Raw genomic sequence first — 18334 nt, 5'->3', positions numbered from 1 at the left:
TAAAAATGCTTTTGTGGAGTTAAATGAGCTACACAAAAAAGATAACATACTATATGGCTCCATATACACAAAGTTGTAGATAAATTTATAGGTTCAGAAAGTAGATCTGTGATTGTCTCTGAACAGGCAGATGAGAGGTGTGAGGTAGGGGAATGGGAAGGACCCACAGGGGCAAGGAAACCTTTGGTGTTAATGGGTATGTTCATTATCTTCATTGCAGTGATAGTTTCTTGGGTGTACACTTCTAGCAAAATTCATCAAACTGTATGACTTAAATATGTATGGCTTATTGTACATCAATTTTACTTCAATAAAGTTGAAAAGAAGTTTTAAGTAATAGAGATGATTAAAATGATTTAAGCAGTAAAGTGGTATGAGAAGTTTTAGATTTCAGAAGTTAATGATGTTTTTCGGGTTTCTGGCTTCGACGATGAAGACTGGACAAATGGTAATGGTTATAAACCTATTCTCTTCTTATCTATAGTTTATCCAGAAATGAAGCTAATTCAATGCAGGGTTACCTGCTTTTGTCAGAGATTAATTTTTCAATTTAGCTATAAATAGGGCAACTGCAGACTAGTGTTAGGATAGGCTTAATGTTTCACAAAAATGAGACCTATTGGTTTATGTCTCCAGATGTTGTCTTGTTCTTGTCTGCCACTGAGAACATCACCTTTGGTGGCTCTAACAAGTTACAACACTGTGTCAGGACTGTGGAAGAATGAGGGACTCAAACATATCTAAGGCACCATCCAAGTTATTAGAGGTCATTGTTCAGTTAGCTCATAAATATTCCTTCCTGTCTTAAAATAGTGGCATTCATTGACTATTTACTGATGGCATTATATCCCTTCATCTTCACCACCCTATGAAGCATGTACCTTTATTATCCCTATTTTACACAAGAGGAAACAGGCTTAAAGATATTTAGTCGCTAGTTCTAGATCATGTCTAGATGATGTTGACCGCATTGGAGCCTGGCAATGTGATTCTCAAGCACGTATGATTTCCCTAACTTTTCCTCCCCAGTATTTCTATATCCCAACAATTTTCTATAAGAAATGGTCATTTGTGGCTGGGTGCGGTGGCTCACACCTGTAATTCCAGCACTTTGGAAGTCCTGGCCAGGCGGATTACGAGGTCAGGAGGATTACGAGGTCAGGAGATCGAGAACAACCTGGCTAACACGGTGAAACCCTGTCTCTACCCTTACACAAAAAATTAGCCATCTGTGGTGGCAGACGCCTGTAGTCCCAGCTACTCAGGAGGCTGAGGCAGGAGAATGGCGTGAACTCGGAGGCAGAGCTTGCAGTGAGCCGAGATCGTGTCACTGCACACCAGCCTGGGTGACAGAGGGAGACTCCGTCTCAAAAAAAGAAAAAAAAAGAAACGATCATTTATGGGTATTATAGTAAAAGAACTTAATGCCTTTACATATTCAGCTTCCATAAATGAAGAAAATGACACCAAAATCCTGCCATGTTTTATCCAAGTCATTTTTCTGTGCTTTCAAGCAAGAGCAGTGATGATGTCATGACCCGATGCCTGCACAAAATCACAGAATGTTCAGAATTCCTTAAGTGATGCTGCCAAGTATGTTTGTTTATTCAATTCATTTACAAACAAAAAGCTATCAGGTAGATACTATATGCAGGGGTTAAAATGAAAAAGGGAAAGAAAATAAGAGCCCTCATGTATTTTTGATGATGCTCTTCAGTTTTCACAGGGAACAAATACAATCTTAAACTGTTTTTAAATCAGGTATATAGATTTGTGCAGATACCATGTATTTGAATGTCTTTCTGCACATGTCTATGCACACATGTAGTTCAAAATAAAAGCTAATTCATATTCTTCCTATGTTTTTCATTATAAACTAAAGTATATGCTCTGCTTACACGGTGTTCAATTATAACAATGTGTGAAGTGCTTTGTCTTTGAGTATCTGCAAAGATGGAAGTCTGAATACCTGGGTATTATTTGTTACTCTTTCTTGAATGGTATGTTTAATTGTTATTGGCCAGCACAGAGCCTATTTGTCATTTTTTTTTTAACTAAACTGGAAGGAAGTTGGACTTTTCTTGGACTCTAAATGGCATTCTCACATCTAATAATATCACAATGATTTAGAGTAAGAATAATTCTAGTCTCACATAAATTTTAAAAAATTGTTTTCTGATAATCTTCCATGTTGAGAAAACCATTTTGCTTATGAACTTTTACACATAAAAGTGAAGATTTTATATATAATAAATTGTATATATAAATTATATATTATGTATTTTATATTTATGTTATAAATTTATTTAAATATATATAAATTTGGTTTTATATATGACAAAATTTTAAACTTTTAAAATGTGATGGGCTGGGCGGGGTGGCTCAAGCCTGTAATCCCAGCACTTTGGGAGGCCTAGTCAGGCGGATCACGAGATTAGGAAATCGAGACCATCCTGGCTAACACGGTGAAACCCCATCTCTACTAAAAAAAAAATACAAAAAATTAGCCGGACATGGTGGCGGGCGCTTGTAGTCCCAGCTACTCAGGAGGCTGAGGCAGGAGAATGGCGTGAACTGGGGGGCAGAGCTTGCAGTGAGCAGCGATCGATGGTGCCACTGAACTCCAGCCTGGGTGACAGAGCGAGACTCCATCTCAAAAATAAAATAAAATAAAATAAAATAATAAAATAAAATGTGATGTTTCCTGTGGAATGGAGATTATTTTAATGTTTTCTCTCTGATTTTCTGAGTTTTTTTCTCCTTCGTATTATGTGGTACACACGCATCCTTTTAGGTTGGGAGAACTGTCTCCATGCCGGCTGCAAGGGGCCAAGGCTGCCATGCGCTCTCTTCCCTGGGGCCTGCTGCCGCTTTTAGTGAAGCTTCCCATTCCCCACCTGTTCTCTTCTCATTCTTGCAGAAATGGTGGTATAAGAAAATCCTCGGAGGGGCAGAGCAAGATAGCCAAATAGGAACAGCTCCAGTCTCCAACTTCCAGCGCGAGCGACACAGAAGACCGGTGATTTCTGCATTTTCAACTGAGGTACTGGGGTCATCTCACTAGGGAGTGCCGGACAATCGGTGCTGGTCAGCTGCTGCAGCCTGACCAGCTAGAGCCGAAGCAGGGCGAGGCATCGCCTCACCTGGAAGCGCAAGGGGGAAGGAAATCCATTTTCCTAGCCAGGGGAACTGAGACACACAACACCTGGAAAATCGGGTAACTCCCACCCCAATACTGCGCTTTAAGGAAACAGGCACACCAGGAGAATATATTCCACACCTGGCCGGGAGGGTCCCAAGCCCACGGAGCCTCCCTCACTGCTAACACAGCAGTCTGCGGCGATCTATCCGCAAGGCAGCAGCGAGGCTGGGGGAGGGGCGCCCGCCATTGCTGAGGCCTAAGTAGGTAAACAAAGCCGCTGGGAAGCTTGAACTGGGTGGAGCTCACAGCAGCTCAAGGAAGCCTGCCTGTCTCTGTAGACTCCACCTCTGAGGACAGCCCACAGCTGAAGTCCAATAGGGGAAGCAGCGGGGGCCGGTGCAGACGCGAACGACTCTGTCTGACAGCTTTGGGGAGAGCCGTGGATCTCCCAACGCGGAGGTTGAGATCTGAGAATGGACAGACTGCCTGCTCAAGTGGGTCCCTCACCCCTGAGTAGCCTAGCTGGGAGACATTCCCCACTAGGGGCAGTCTGACACCCCACACCTCACAGGGTGGAGTACACCCCTGAGAGGAAGCTTCCAAAGGAAGAATCAGACAGGTACACTTGCTGTTCAGCAATATTCTATCTTCGGCAACCTCTGCTGCTGATACCCAGGCAAACAGGGTCTGGAGTGGACCTCAAGCAATCTCCAACAGACCAACAGACAGTCCTTCTGACTGTCAGACGGAAAACTATCAAACAGGAAGGACACCTATACCAAAACCCCATCAGTACGTCACCATCGTCAAAGACCAGAGACAGATAAAACCACAAAGATGGGGAAGAAGCAGGGCAGAAAAGCTGGAAATTCAAAAAATAAGAGCGCATCTCCCCCTGCAAAGGAGCACAGCCCATCGCCAGCAACGGATCAAAGCTGGTCAGAGAATGACTTTGATGAGATGAGAGAAGAAGGCTTCAGTCCATCAAACTTCTCAGAGCTAAAGGAGGAATTACGTACCCAGTGCAAAGAAACTAAAAATCTTGAAAAAAGAGTGGAAGAATTGACAGCTAGACTAATTAATGCAGAGAAGATCATAAACGAAATGACAGAGATGAAAACCATGACACGAGAAATACGTGACAAATCCACAAGCTTCAGTAACCGACTCGATCAACTGGAAGAAAGAGTATCAGCGATTGAGGATCAAATGAATGAAATGAAGCGAGAAGAGAAAACCAAAAGAAAAAAGAAGAAAAAGAAGTGAACAAAGCCTGCAAGAAGTATGGGATTATGTAAAAAGGCCAAATCTACGTCTGATTGGGGTGGCTGAAAGTGAGGGAGAAAATGGAACCAAGTTGGAAAACACTCTTCAGGATATCATCCAGGAGAACTTCCCCAACCTAGTAGGGCAGGCCAACATTCAAATTCAGGAAATACAGAGAACACCACAAAGATACTCCTCCAGAAGAGCAACTCCAAGACACATAATTGCCAGATTCACCGAAGTGGAAATGAAGGAAAAAATCTTAAGGGCAGCCAGAGAGAAAGGTCGGGTTACCCACAAAGGGAAGCCCATCAGACTAACAGCAGATCTCTCCACAGAAACTCTACAAGCCAGAAGAGAGTGGGGGCCAATATTCAACGTTCTTAAAGAAAAGAATTTTCAACCCAGAATTTCATATCCAGCCAAACTAAGTTTCATCAGTGAAGGAGAAATAAAATCCTTTACAGACAAGCAAATGCTTAGAGATTTTGTCACCACCAGGCCTGCCTTACAAGAGACACTGAAGGAAGCCCTAAACATGGAAAGGAACAACTGGTACCAGCCATTGCAAAAACATGCCAAAATATAAAGACCATCGAGGCTAGGAAGAAACTGCATCAACTAACGAGCAAAATAACCAGTTAATATCATAATGACAGGATCAAGTTCACACATAACAATATTAACCTTAAATGTAAATGGACTAAATGGTCCAATTAAAAGACACAGACTGGCAAACTGGATAAAGAGTCAAGACCCATCAGTCTGCTGTATTCAGGAGACCCATCTCACATGCAGAGACATACATAGGCTCAAAATAAAGGGATGGAGGAAGATCTACCAAGCAAATGGAGAACAAAAAAAACAGGGGTTGCAATCCTAGTCTCTGATAAAACAGACTTTAAACCATCAAAGATCAAAAGAGACAAAGAAGGCCATTACATAATGGTAAAGGGATCAATTCAACAGGAAGAGCTAACTCTCCTAAATATATATGCACCCAATACAGGAGCACCCAGATTCATAAAGCAAGTCCTTAGAGACTACAAAGAGACTTAGACTCCCATACAATAATAATGGGAGACTTCAACACTCCACTGTCAACATTAGACAGATCAATGAGACAGAAAGTTAACAAGGATATCCAGGAATTGAACTCATCTCTGCACCAAGCGGACCTAATAGACATCTATAGAACTCTCCACCCCAAATCAACAGAATATACATTCTTCTCAGCACCACATCGCACTTATTCCAAAATTGACCACATAATTGGAAGTAAAGCACTCCTCAGCAAATGTAAAAGAACAGAAATTATAACAAACTGTCTCTCAGACCACAGTGCAATCAAACTAGAACTCAGGACTAAGAAACTCAATCAAAACCGCTCAACTACATGGAAACTGAACACCTGCTCCTGAATGACTACTGGGTACATAACGAAATGAAAGCAGAAATAAAGATGTTCTTTGAAACCAATGAGAACAAAGATACAACATACCAGAATCTCTGGGACACATTTAAAGCAGTGTGTAGAGGGAAATTTATAGCACTAAATGCCCACAAGAGAAAGCAGGAAAGATCTAAAATTGACACTCTAACATCACAATTAAAAGAACTAGAGAGGCAAGAGCAAACACATTCAAAAGCTAGCAGAAGGCAAGAAATAACTAAGATCAGAGCAGAACTGAAGGAGATAGAGACACAAAAAACCCTCCAAAAAATCAATGAATCCAGGAGTTGGTTTTTTGAAAAGATCAACAAAATTGACAGACCGCTAGCAAGACTAATAAAGAAGAAAAGAGAGAGGAATCAAATAGACGCAATAAAAAATGATAAAGGGGATATCACCACCAACCCCACAGAAATACAAACAACCATCAGAGAATACTATAAATGCCTCTACACAAATCAACTAGAAAATCTAGAAGAAATGGATAATTTCCTGGACACTTACACTCTCCAAGACTAAACCAGGAAGAAGTTGAATCCCTGAATAGACCAATAGCAGGCTCTGAAATTGAGGCAACAATTAATAGCCTACCCACCAAAAAAAGTCCAGGACCAGATGGATTCACAGCCGAATTCTACCAGAGGTACAAGGAGGAGCTGGTACCATTCCTTCTGAAACTATTCCAATCAATAGAAAAAGAGGGAATCCTCCCTAACTCATTTTATGAGGCCAACATCATCCTGATACCAAAGCCTGGCAGAGACACAAAAAAAGAGAATTTTAGACCAATATCCCTGATGAACATCGATGCAAAAATTCTCAATAAAATACTGGCAAACCGGATTCAGCAGCACATCAAAAAGCTTATCCACCATGATCAAGTGGGCTTCATCCCTGGGATGCAAGGCTGGTTCAACATTCGCAAATCAATAAACGTAATCCAGCATATAAACAGAACCAAAGACAAGAACCACATGATTATCTCAATAGATGCAGAAAAGGCTTTTGACAAAATTCAACAGCCCTTTATGCTAAAAACGCTCAATAAATTCGGTATTGATGGAACGTACCTCAAAATAATAAGAGCTATTTATGACAAACCCACAGCTAATATCATACTGAATGGGCAAAAACTGGAAAAATTCCCTTTGAAAACTGGCACAAGACAGGGATGCCCTCTCTCACCACTCCTATTCAACATAGTGTTGGAAGTTCTGGCTAGGGCAATCAGGCAAGAGAAAGAAATCAAGGGTATCCAGTTAGGAAAAGAAGAAGTCAAATTGTCCCTGTTTGCAGATGACATGATGGTATATTTAGAAAACCCCATCGTCTCAGCCCAAAATCTCCTTAAGCTGATAAGCAACTTCAGCAAAGTCTCAGGATACAAAATTAATGTGCAAAAATCACAAGCATTCTTATACACCAGTAACAGACAAGCAGAGAGCCAAATCAGGAATGAACTTCCATTCACAATTGCTTCAAAGAGAATAAAATACCTAGGAATCCAGCTTACAAGGGATGTAAAGGACCTCTTCAAGGAGAACTACAAACCACTGCTCAGTGAAATCAAAGAGGACACAAACAAATGGAAGAACATACCATGCTCATGGATAGGAAGAATCAATATGTGAAAATGGCCATACTGCCCAAGGTTATTTATAGATTCAATGCCATCCCCATCAAGCTACCAATGAGTTTCTTCACAGAATTGGAAAAAACTGCTTTAAAGTTCATATGGAACCAAAAAAGAGCCCGCATTGCCAAGACAATCCTAAGTCAAAAGGACAAAGCTGGAGGCTTCACGCTACCTGACTTCAAACTATACTACAAGGCTACAGTAACCAAAACAGCATGGTACTGGTACCAAAACAGAGATATAGACCAATGGAACAGAACAGAGTCCTCAGAAATAATACCACACATCTACAGCCATCTGATCTTTGACAAACCTGAGAGAAACAAGAAATGGGGAAAGGATTCCCTATTTAATAAATGGTGCTGGGAAAATTGGCTAGCCATAAGTAGAAAGCTGAAACTGGATCCTTTCCTTACTCCTTATACGAAGATTAATTCAAGATGGATTAGAGACTTAAATGTTCGACCTAATACCATAAAAACCCTAGAAGAAAATCTAGGTAGTACCATTCAGGACATAGGCATGGGCAAGGACTTCATGTCTAAAACACCAAAGCAACGGCAGCAAAAGCAAAAATTGACACATGGGATCTAATTAAACTAAAGAGCTTTTGCACAGCAAAAGAAACTACCATCAGAGTGAACAGGCAACTACAGAATGGGAGAAAATTTTTGCAACCTACTCATCTGACAAAGGGCTAATATCCAGAATCTACAAAGAACTCAAACAAATATACAAGAAAAAAACAAACAAACCCATCAAAAAGTGGGAAAGGATATGAACAGACATTTCTCAAAAGAAGACATCCATACAGCCAACAGACACATGAAAAAATGCTCATCATCACTCGCCATCAGAGAAATGCAAATCAAAACCACAATGAGATACCATCTCACACCAGTTAGAATGGCAATCATTAAGAAGTCAGGAAACAACAGGTGTTGGAGAGGATGTGGAGAAATAGGAACACTTTTACACTGTTGGTGGGATTGTAAACTAGTTCAACCATTATGGAAAACAGTATGGCAATTCCTCAAGGATCTAGAACTAGATGTACCATATGACCCAGCCATCCCATTACTGGGTATATACCCAAAGGATTATAAATTACTCTACTACAAAGACACATGCACACGTTGTTTATTGCGGCACTATTCACAATAGCAAAGACTTGGAATCAACCCAAATGTCCATCTGTGACAGACTGGATTAAGAAAATGTGGCATATATACACCATGGAATACTATGCAGCCATCAAAAAGGATGAGTTTGCGTCCTTTGTAGGGACATGGATGCAGCTGGAAACCATCATTCTTAGCAAACTATCACAAGAAGAGAAAACCAAACACCGCATGTTCTCACTCATAGGTGGGAACTGAACAATGAGATCACTGGACTCGGGAAGGGGAACATCACACACTGGGGCCTATCATGGGGAGGGGGGAGGAGGGAGGGATTGCATTGGGGAGTTATACATGATATAAATGATGAATTGATGGTGCTGACTAGTTGATGAGTGCAGCACACCAACATGGCATAAGTATACATATGTAACAAACCTGCATGTTATGCACATGTACCCTAGAACTTAAAGTATAATAAAAAAAAAAAAAAAAAAAAAGAACTTCATGCTATAAATGGTTTTGGATTTCCAAAGATGAAACGAGTCTCCCCAGCACAGGGCAGTTGCAGGTCACACCCCCAGGGCCTGATGGTTTTATCAATCTGGCTGTTCGGGGTCAGTGCAAAGGACGTCCTCACCACCTGGATTGCACGTACACACAGATGGTGATGATTCTGATATACAGGAAATTGTCGTGAAACTACAGTCTCGCTTTTGCATAGCAACCTTTCGCTTGTGGATCTGAAGGGCAAGATGCTTGTTGCCCACTGAACCAATCACTCTTGCTATTTAGGCCACAACAGTGCAGAAATGACTGGATGGAGTCCCACATCGCCTTGGTGCTATTTTCCCAGTGGTAATGGCAGATGCTGTCCATCAGGCCCTCTGCTACCTGTACATTCAGCTTCTGTTCATAAACAAAGTGCAGGATAGCCAAAGTCACCTTAGCAAGGAGGATAATTAGCGGCAGAATGAACAAGGACATAAGCAGACACCTGTTTTTCTTGACAGAGCCTACGCAGCCCAGGAAGGCAACCAATGTGATAATGGAGCCCACGATGAGATGACAAGCTCATTGCCCAGCGTGAGGGAGGGGAGCTTATGGAAGAGGACTCCCAAGCTGTTGTGGGTCAGCGAGTACATCCCCTAAAAGTGCAGCAGCCACAGAACCGAAAGAGCAAGCTGGGCTGTGCGCAGTGGCTCACGCTAGTAATCCCAGGACTTTGGGAGGCTGAGGTGGCAGGATCGCTTGGGCAACATAGTGAGACCCTGACTCTACAAAAAAATTTTTTTTTAATTAGCTGGGTGTGGTGGTGCCTGTGCATGCCTATGGTCCCAGCTACTTGGGAGGCTGAGGTGGGAGATTGCTTGAGCCCAGAAGTTCAAGCTGCAGTGAGCTATGATGGAGCCACTGCACTCCAGCCTGGGAGATAGAGCAAGATCCTGTCTCAAAAAAAGAAAGAAAGAATGAGAGAAAGAGAGAAAGAAAAAGAAAAACAGGACATAATTCCACAATTTCAAGCTACTCGTGCCCATGCTGGGATATTCTGGCCCTTTTTCAGGCACTAGTCCTTAGCCCTTCAGAGAGAATTTGTGATTATCCTTCAGATGGCCAAGACAAGGCTGGTAACATTCATGTCTAGGGTTATTTCAAAACTTATTTGATGTTCGAAACTAGCATTACAACGTTACTATTGAGGATAATTGTTTTAATGTGTTTATTGATCAACTGTATTTTTTTGTGAATTTTTCTTTTCAAATATTTTGTCCATTTATCTATTGTAAACTTGATTTTAATGAACTCATTATAATTAAAATTTATTAGTAAGACTTTAAAAAAAAAAAGAAAAAGAAAATCCTCTGGGGTGTGATTTTACTGGAGAAGGAGAAAAAAGCAAATTCTTAGTAGTGCTTTTGGAAAACATTGCAGTAGCTGACTTTCGACATACTGAGTTGTGTGAAAGGAATCCCCACGGTAACAAGAGATGGTTTCATAAGGTTAAACACCTCTTCTGAAATGTCATGGGTGCGGTGGAAACATAGGACTGACTTTTTTCCAATTACCTCATCAGATCCTTATTTTACTATTAATACCCTAAAGGGGCTGGGCACAGTGGCTCACGCCTGCAATCTCAGCACTTTGGGAGGCCGAGGGCGGTAGATCATCTGAGGTTGGGAGTTCGGGACCAGCCTGTCCAACATGGTGAAACCCATCCCTACTAAAAATACAACAAATTAGCCGGGCGTGATGGTGCTCCTGTAATCCCAGCTATTTGGGAAGCTGAGGCAGTAAAATCGCTTGAACCCGGGAAACGAACGTTTCAGTGAGCCAAGATCATATCACTGCACTCTAGCCTGGTCAACAAGAGGGAAACTCCATTTCAAAAAAAAAAAAAAAATCCAAAATTTCATAAATTATTATTATCATTATCATTATTATTATTATTTAGCATTGAAAGCAGATGCCATGCTTGTTCACTCTTATAGGCAGCTCTGAGTCTGAAGTTTCTGGCTGATTAGATTTGCACAACTAGTCTTGTGTTTTATGCCCAAAGTGCTGATTGTTTCTGTGTAAATTGGTGTTGGACATATTGAACTAACTTCTCCGTAATATGAATTTGCAAATTTGTTCTTCGGGAAATGATTGGATACAACTCAATGCGATTTTCTCTCCTCTCTCCTTTTTCTAATTTTTGCTCATACTAAAATGGCAAATGAATAATGCATTACTTTTTCTGAACCATATCCATGACTCATTTGACTCACACAATAACTATATAAGAAGCATTGAAATAGTATTGATTTCCTTATTCCCTAAATTTTCCTCCCCAGTATTTCTACATCCCAACAATGTATAAACATATACATTTCTGTATGGAGAGTAACACACTTAGCCACACATGGAAGTATGACTTCCATGAAGCCAAAGGATACTGAATTAATTTCCTAACGTCACAAATAAAACTAGGGAAGAGCCAAGGATTCCCAACTCAGACTTTCCTAATATTTAGTTCCCTATATTTTTTCAGCTATAGATATTGGACTAAATCTGATCTGGACTGGCTGAAAAATGTAATTGCCATGTAACTATATGACTACAGCAGCAGCATTTTGAGATGTTTCTGGTCAGAGGAAAACACCAAAGGGCTAATATTTGTTGAACCTTTGAAATTCTGGCAGTTATTTTATATAATTCTTACAATAGCACGTGAGATTACTGTTATGATGTTCATTTCATAAGTGAGAAAACTGTGAGACACGTTGACTTGCCAGAGGTCATGTAGCCTTTGAATAGTAAGGATGAGATCAGACCCACACCATGTGCTGTGTCATTTGCCTATGACATTTGGGAGACAACACCAGCAATTTTGTTGAGCATGTTGGGACTGTAGGAGGAGTTAGACCAAGTTATCTGCCACACCTTTTTATGCAATGTCAGGTCTCCAGTGCTGCAAACTCAGCTTTGCATAATCTAATCTAAGCACTAGTGGAATTCAGGAAACTCAAGAAGTGCTGGAAAGGTGCTCCTGCCAAACCATCATTCCATTATTGGGCCTTTCCAAGCTGGAACTATTAAAATTCCGAAGAAATTTTATTGCCAGATTGTTTCATTCAAAATGTCTGAATATCAAAGCCTCAAGACACATTTTCTTTCCAGAACGTATGCTTCAGCATAGTCTGTGTGTCTTCTACATAGTAAGTGCTCAGTAAACATTGATGACTTAATGAACTTAATTTCCCTAAATTAGAAGGTAAGAAAATTAATATAGTACACAGTTAATCTATGGTAAACCTAATTGCTAAAGTCAGGAACCTTGTCTACTACTACACAAAAAGCCATTGTCAGAACTGAGCACGCACTTCTGACTTTCAATTCCCTGGCTGTGACCACTAATCCACAGCTCTTCCTTTTCTATTATTTCACAAAATAACTCATATGTACTAAATGGCAAATGTGGACAGCAACATGAATTAAGTAAATGTCAGCTGTAAGCCTCGCATGGTTCTCTTTGGAGAAAGGCAGATTCATATGCGAGATCATTCTGGGTCAGATCTCATTAACACTCTGGCCATTCATGCATGTGTAACTGTCTCACAACCTGTACAGTTTCATTGCTGCATTGAGGGCAAAATGAATGGGCTTCTATTTCATGGCTAAGTTCCCAGGAGAAAATTGCATATTCTTCATAATGCTATGCTTGCTCCAATAAAATTTATAAAAATATTTTTCTCACATCCCATAGCTTTCTTGGATATCTGTGAGTTACAATAAGAATGCTTTATATGTCAGATCAGTATGTAAATCCATCTGCAATCACTTTTTGGATGAAAACCAAGATTTAAGTGCTATTAAAATAAATATTTAAGTTTATTCATGAATTATGTTTTTTAACATTTTTAGGATACAAAAAACATTGAAATTATATTTTAATGAAAGGCTAAAGATACATGAAACAATTTAAAACAGCTGTAGATCAACAATTCTTCCTGATTTTGCAAAATTATATTTCAAACTTTTATAAGTTAGTAGCGAATTTATTAATATATATACTGGTTAAATTTATACTTATTTTTAATTGAGAAATTAAACTATACCACAATATTTAGCATTTCCAATAGCTAATAATTTTGTTCTAATTTAATATATTATCTTAGCAAGCTCACATTTTATTAATTCACTTAGAAAGCAATTTATTTATGACCCACTGTTTACAAAACTGAATACTGGGCACATGGGTACACAGTTGATGCTGATCAACTCTGAAGGCAAAATATATCTCTCATTATTTACTTAATATCTTTATTTTATAATTTGAAATCTAAGAATATAAAAATTCCTGTTTGTTATTTTTTAAAATTATACATACCTGTGTTTTAAGTGAATACTTAATGGATGTCAGAACCCTTTCGTATAAGCTCTTGATATATATATTAGTCAAAAACAATGACAACAAGAACACAAGAGAAAAATAAATAGAATAAAATAAAATTATTTTCATCTTTCTTATAATTTGGGGTAGAATTTTCACTTCGTTACTCTGAAATCTTGGAGAATAGTCAAGCATCCAGAGTTATAATCAAATTGTTTAGGCAGGAACACAGCAAACGCTCAGATATGTGAGACTATCTGATTACAGAATTCTTCTCTTTTTGAGTTTGTATATCTAAGGCTAAAGCCAAGGTATACTCTGCATTTTTAAAAATACGTTTCTCTAGCAGGATGTGCTGGTGCATGCCTGTACTCCCAACTACACAGGAGGTGGAAGCAGGAAGATCACTTGAGCTCAGCCAGGGCAACATAGCAAGACTTAGTCCCGAAAAATAAATATATACATTTCTCTGTGGAGAGCAACACACTTAGGTATGTATTTTAGAAAGACTAATTGTTAGGCCAGGCACGGTGGCTCACGCCTGTAATCCCAACACTTTGGGAGGCCAAGGCGTGCAGGTCACGAGGACCGGAGATCAAGACCATCCCGGCTAACACAGTGAAACCTCATCTCTACTAAAAATACAAAAAAATTAGCCAGGCTTTGTGGCCGGCACCTGTAGTCCCGGCTACTCAGGAGGCTGAGTCAGGAGAATGGCGTGAACCCGGGAGGTGGAGCTTGCAGTGAACCAAGATCGCCCCACTGCATTCCAGCCTGGGCAACAGACCAAGACTCCATCTCAAAAAAAAAAAGACTAATTGTTTCAGAACATAGAATGAGGCTGACCCATATGGAAAGCAAAGATAATGATGAAAAGATTCATGTAGTAATCTAGGCCAGAGAGGACATTGGCTTGGACAAAAGAAGTGACCATTTGGTTGGCAATGAGAAGACAAATTTTAAAAGTAGTTAGGACTCATACTATGCACAAAATTAACTCAAAGTAGATGATAGGCCCCAGTGTAAGAGCTAAAATATCTACAACTCCAAAAAGAAATGTAGTGAATCTTCATAAACTTGAGTTAGGCAAAGTCATCTTTGATAGAATAATAAAAACACAGACAACAAAAGAAAAAATAAATATATTAGATCATCATTTTTTAAAAATGTGTGTTTTAAAGGCTACCATCAAGAAAGTAAAAAGACAACCCACAGAATGAGAGAAATATTTTCTAAACATATATATGAGACTTGTAGGTAGAATACATAAAGAACTCTTACAAATTAACAATAAAAATTCAAAGGACACAGTTTAAAAATGGTCAAAGGATTTGAATAGACATTTCACCATAGAAATATAAAACAACCAGTATGTACCTGAAAACACGCAGGACATAGTTAACCGTCAAAAAAATGCAAACCAAAACTACAATGAGATACTATTTGATACCTACTAGGATGGCTATAGTAAAATCAGACAACCATACGTGTATGTGAAGACGTGGGGAAATTGGAAGTCTCATAGACTGCTGGCAAATGCGCAAAATGGTGCAATTACTTTGGAAAACAGTCTGGCAGTCTCTCAAAAGGTTAGAAGTAGAGTGATAATGGTAATATGACCCAGCACTTCCTCGTTTAGGTATGTACCCAAGATAAATGTAAACATATGTCCACACCCAAAGTTGTGCAAGAATGTCTGGCATTATTCGTAATAGCCAAAATTTGAAAACAGTTCAAATTTCTATCAGCTGATAAATAGATAAATATCCACACTATAGAATTGTGGTTTTTATTTTCTTTTTTTTAATGGAGTTTCGCTCTTGTCTCCCAGGATAGAGTGCAATAACGCCATCTCAGCTCACTGCAACCTCCATCTTCCAGGTTCAAGCGATTCTCCTGCCTCAGTCTCCCGAGCAGGTGGGATTACAGGTGCCTGCCACCACGCCTGGCTAATTTTTGTGTTTTCAGTAGAGACAGGTTTCACTATGTTGGCCAGGCTGGTCTTGAACTCCTGACCTCAAGTAATCTGCCCACCTCGGCCTCCCAATGTGCTGGGATTATAAGCATGAGCCACCATGCCCAGCCCATACAATAGAATATTATTCAGCAATGAAAAGCACCAAAGAACTGATACTCACTAAAACGTGGATGAACTTTAAAAATATTATGCTAAGTGAAAGAAATCAATTACAAAAGACCACATATTGTATTATCCCATTTATATAAAATTTTCAGAATAGAAACATTTAGAGACAGAAAGAATAGTAGTTGCCTGGTGCTGGACACTTTGGGGAGAAATAGAGAGGGACTGCTTTCACGTACGGTGTTCCTTTTTGTAGTGATGAAAATGTTCTAAAGTTGATTGTGGTGACAGTGGCACAACTTTGTGAATATATTTTAAGAAATGACTTGCATAGTTTAAATGGGAGAATCATATAGTGTGTGAATTATATCTCAATAAAGCTATTATGTTACAAAAAAGAATTTAGGAATTAAATGGATGAATCTTGGTTATCGTTTAGATGTGAAATAAGAATGTGGGGTGGGGAGAAAACAAGCCTTTTTTATTTGTCTGTGGGGTAATGGGGTGATAAGGAATACAGCAAAACATGAAGGTTCACAGAAAGTGATGAGCATCCATATTGCTACAATTCAAGAGCAATGCCTAGGGTGGAGATGACACATTCTGGAAGCAGGACCATAAAAGTGGTCATTGAAGTCATTGATGTGGGTGAGAAAAGGCCTGGTCTGTGGAGTTCCAGCATTGAGGGGCATTCTTGGGAGAAGAACCAGCTAAGGAGACACAAGATTTCTTGAAACAGAACATTTGTATAAGCTAACACATGTCGCATTCGTCTATAAGAAGCAGGACTTCAAGGAAGTTTTGTGCCATTAATATGCTTGGATAAACCAAGTTCTAATAATGGAAATAGAAGCCTTGTAATAGGAAATAATACTTTTTTTTTCCTTTCTTCAAGTGATGTCAATTTTTTGGAACTGTTGTTTTGGAATAAAAAGAGGTTTAGGCCAAGTGTGGTGGCTCACTCCTGTAATCCTAGCACTTTAGGAGGCCGAGGCAAGTGGATCACCTGAGGTCAGGAGTTCGAAACCAACCTGACCAACATGGTGAAACCCTGTGCTACTAAAAATACAAAATATTAGCTGGGGGCCAGGTGCAGTGGCTCATACCTGTAATCCCAGCACTTTGGGATGCCGAGGTGGGCAGATCACAAAGGCAAGAGATCGAGACCATCCTGACCAATATGGTGAAACCCTGTGCTACTAAAAATACAAAACATTAGCTGGGGGCCAGGTGCAGTGGCTCATACCTGTAATCCCAGCACTTTGGGATGCCAAGGTGGGCAGATCACAAAGGCAAGAGATCAAGACCATCCTGACCAACATGGTGAAACCCCATCTCTACTAAAAATACAAAAACTAGCTGGGCATGGTGGTGCGCACCTGTAGTCCCAGTTACTTGGGAGGCTGAGGCAGGAGAATGGCGTGAACCCGGGAGGAAGAGCTTGCAGTGAGCCAAGATCGCCCCACTGCATTCCAGCCTGGGCGACAGACCAAGACTCCGTCTCAAAAAAAAAAAGAAAAAAAAAAAAATTAGCTGTGTGTGGTGGTTGGTGCCTGTAATCCCAGCTAGCTACTCAGGAGGCTGGGGCAGGAGAATCACTTGAACCTGGGAGGCAGAGGTTGCAATGAGCCGAGATTGCACCATTGCCCTCCAGCCTGGGTGACAAGTGTGAGACTATGTCTCAAAAAAAAAAAAAAAAACCAAAGAAAGAGTTTTAACAAGTAAGATTAACATAATTTCATCATCTAGTTTTCTTAATATTTAAATTTGACTCCTCACCAAACTTGTTATCACATACAAGTAAACACATATTATATATGCCACTAAATTACATATTCTGTCACTTTCCTATAAACTGTTTGAATGAAAGACATTTTAGTTTTCTCCCCACAGCCTTACCATGCTGTAGCTTTAATAAGTAATCTATGAGTATAATTTTTATGTTATTAAAGCTGTCATTTTCTACAAACAGGTTAATTTTCAAAGGGAGCTCAGTTATTTTAAGATCTTCTTCTACTGGATAATTTAGATTGTTTCTATTATTACAACTTTTGTTTCAGAGTAACTTCATTAATGTTTATAATATGCTGTTTGGAATGCCCTATTTTTCAAGATGGACTCACTGGAACTATTGACTTGGCAGCCAGCTGTTTTTTAAAAGCAATGCACCAATCAGATAAGAATAATCAACTTAAATATTTACTTAAAACTCTTCCAAAATTATCACTTACAAGTCTCAAACCAGAATAACAGAATTTGAAGAGCAATTGCAGAAACACTTTTCTCTCACATGCCCGTTGAAGACAAAGAACAGAAAACGCTAATATATTAGTGCTGATCACTGAAAGAGTATTGTTTAGAATGTTTTAGAATCTATGCCTTAGGCATTGATGTGTATTTCTGTTACCTTGTTTTCCAGAAGTGTTATTTTTGTTTCCAGATATTTTCTGATTTGCTCAGGACTCCAAATGGCATCAACAAGTGCTTTTCTACAATGAGAATGAGGCATGCCAGTGTGATGGTCCCTAATCAATATTTGCCAGCAGATCATTATGTTAAGAATATTATCAGGAATTTACCTACAAGAGTATCTAAAAATGGGGGTTATTAATTAGAGGTTGTAATTCGAATATCCCTTCCCCCTTTTTCTAAAGAATGCTCAGTTGCATGATATTTGTGTGTCATTTTCATGAAATTTACAGAACCAACAATATTTATTGTTCCAAAATTCTGATCTGGAATGTTGCTTGGAAACTTTAC

The 18334-nt window shown here is 39.6% G+C and overlaps 1 pseudogene; it reads right to left on the bottom strand.

Moving 5' to 3' along the window:
• Nucleotides 1-9123: 9123 nt before the first annotated feature.
• Nucleotides 9124-10246, bottom strand: LOC117082272 (annotated as a pseudogene).
• Between the last annotated feature and the right edge of the window lie 8088 nt (nucleotides 10247-18334).

The sequence above is a fragment of the Trachypithecus francoisi genome, unplaced genomic scaffold (genome assembly GCF_009764315.1).
Source record: "Trachypithecus francoisi isolate TF-2019V2 unplaced genomic scaffold, Tfra_2.0 Lachesis_group9, whole genome shotgun sequence".
NCBI classification, from domain to species: Eukaryota; Metazoa; Chordata; class Mammalia; order Primates; family Cercopithecidae; genus Trachypithecus; species Trachypithecus francoisi.
This window is presented reverse-complemented; position numbering and strand designations above follow the sequence as displayed.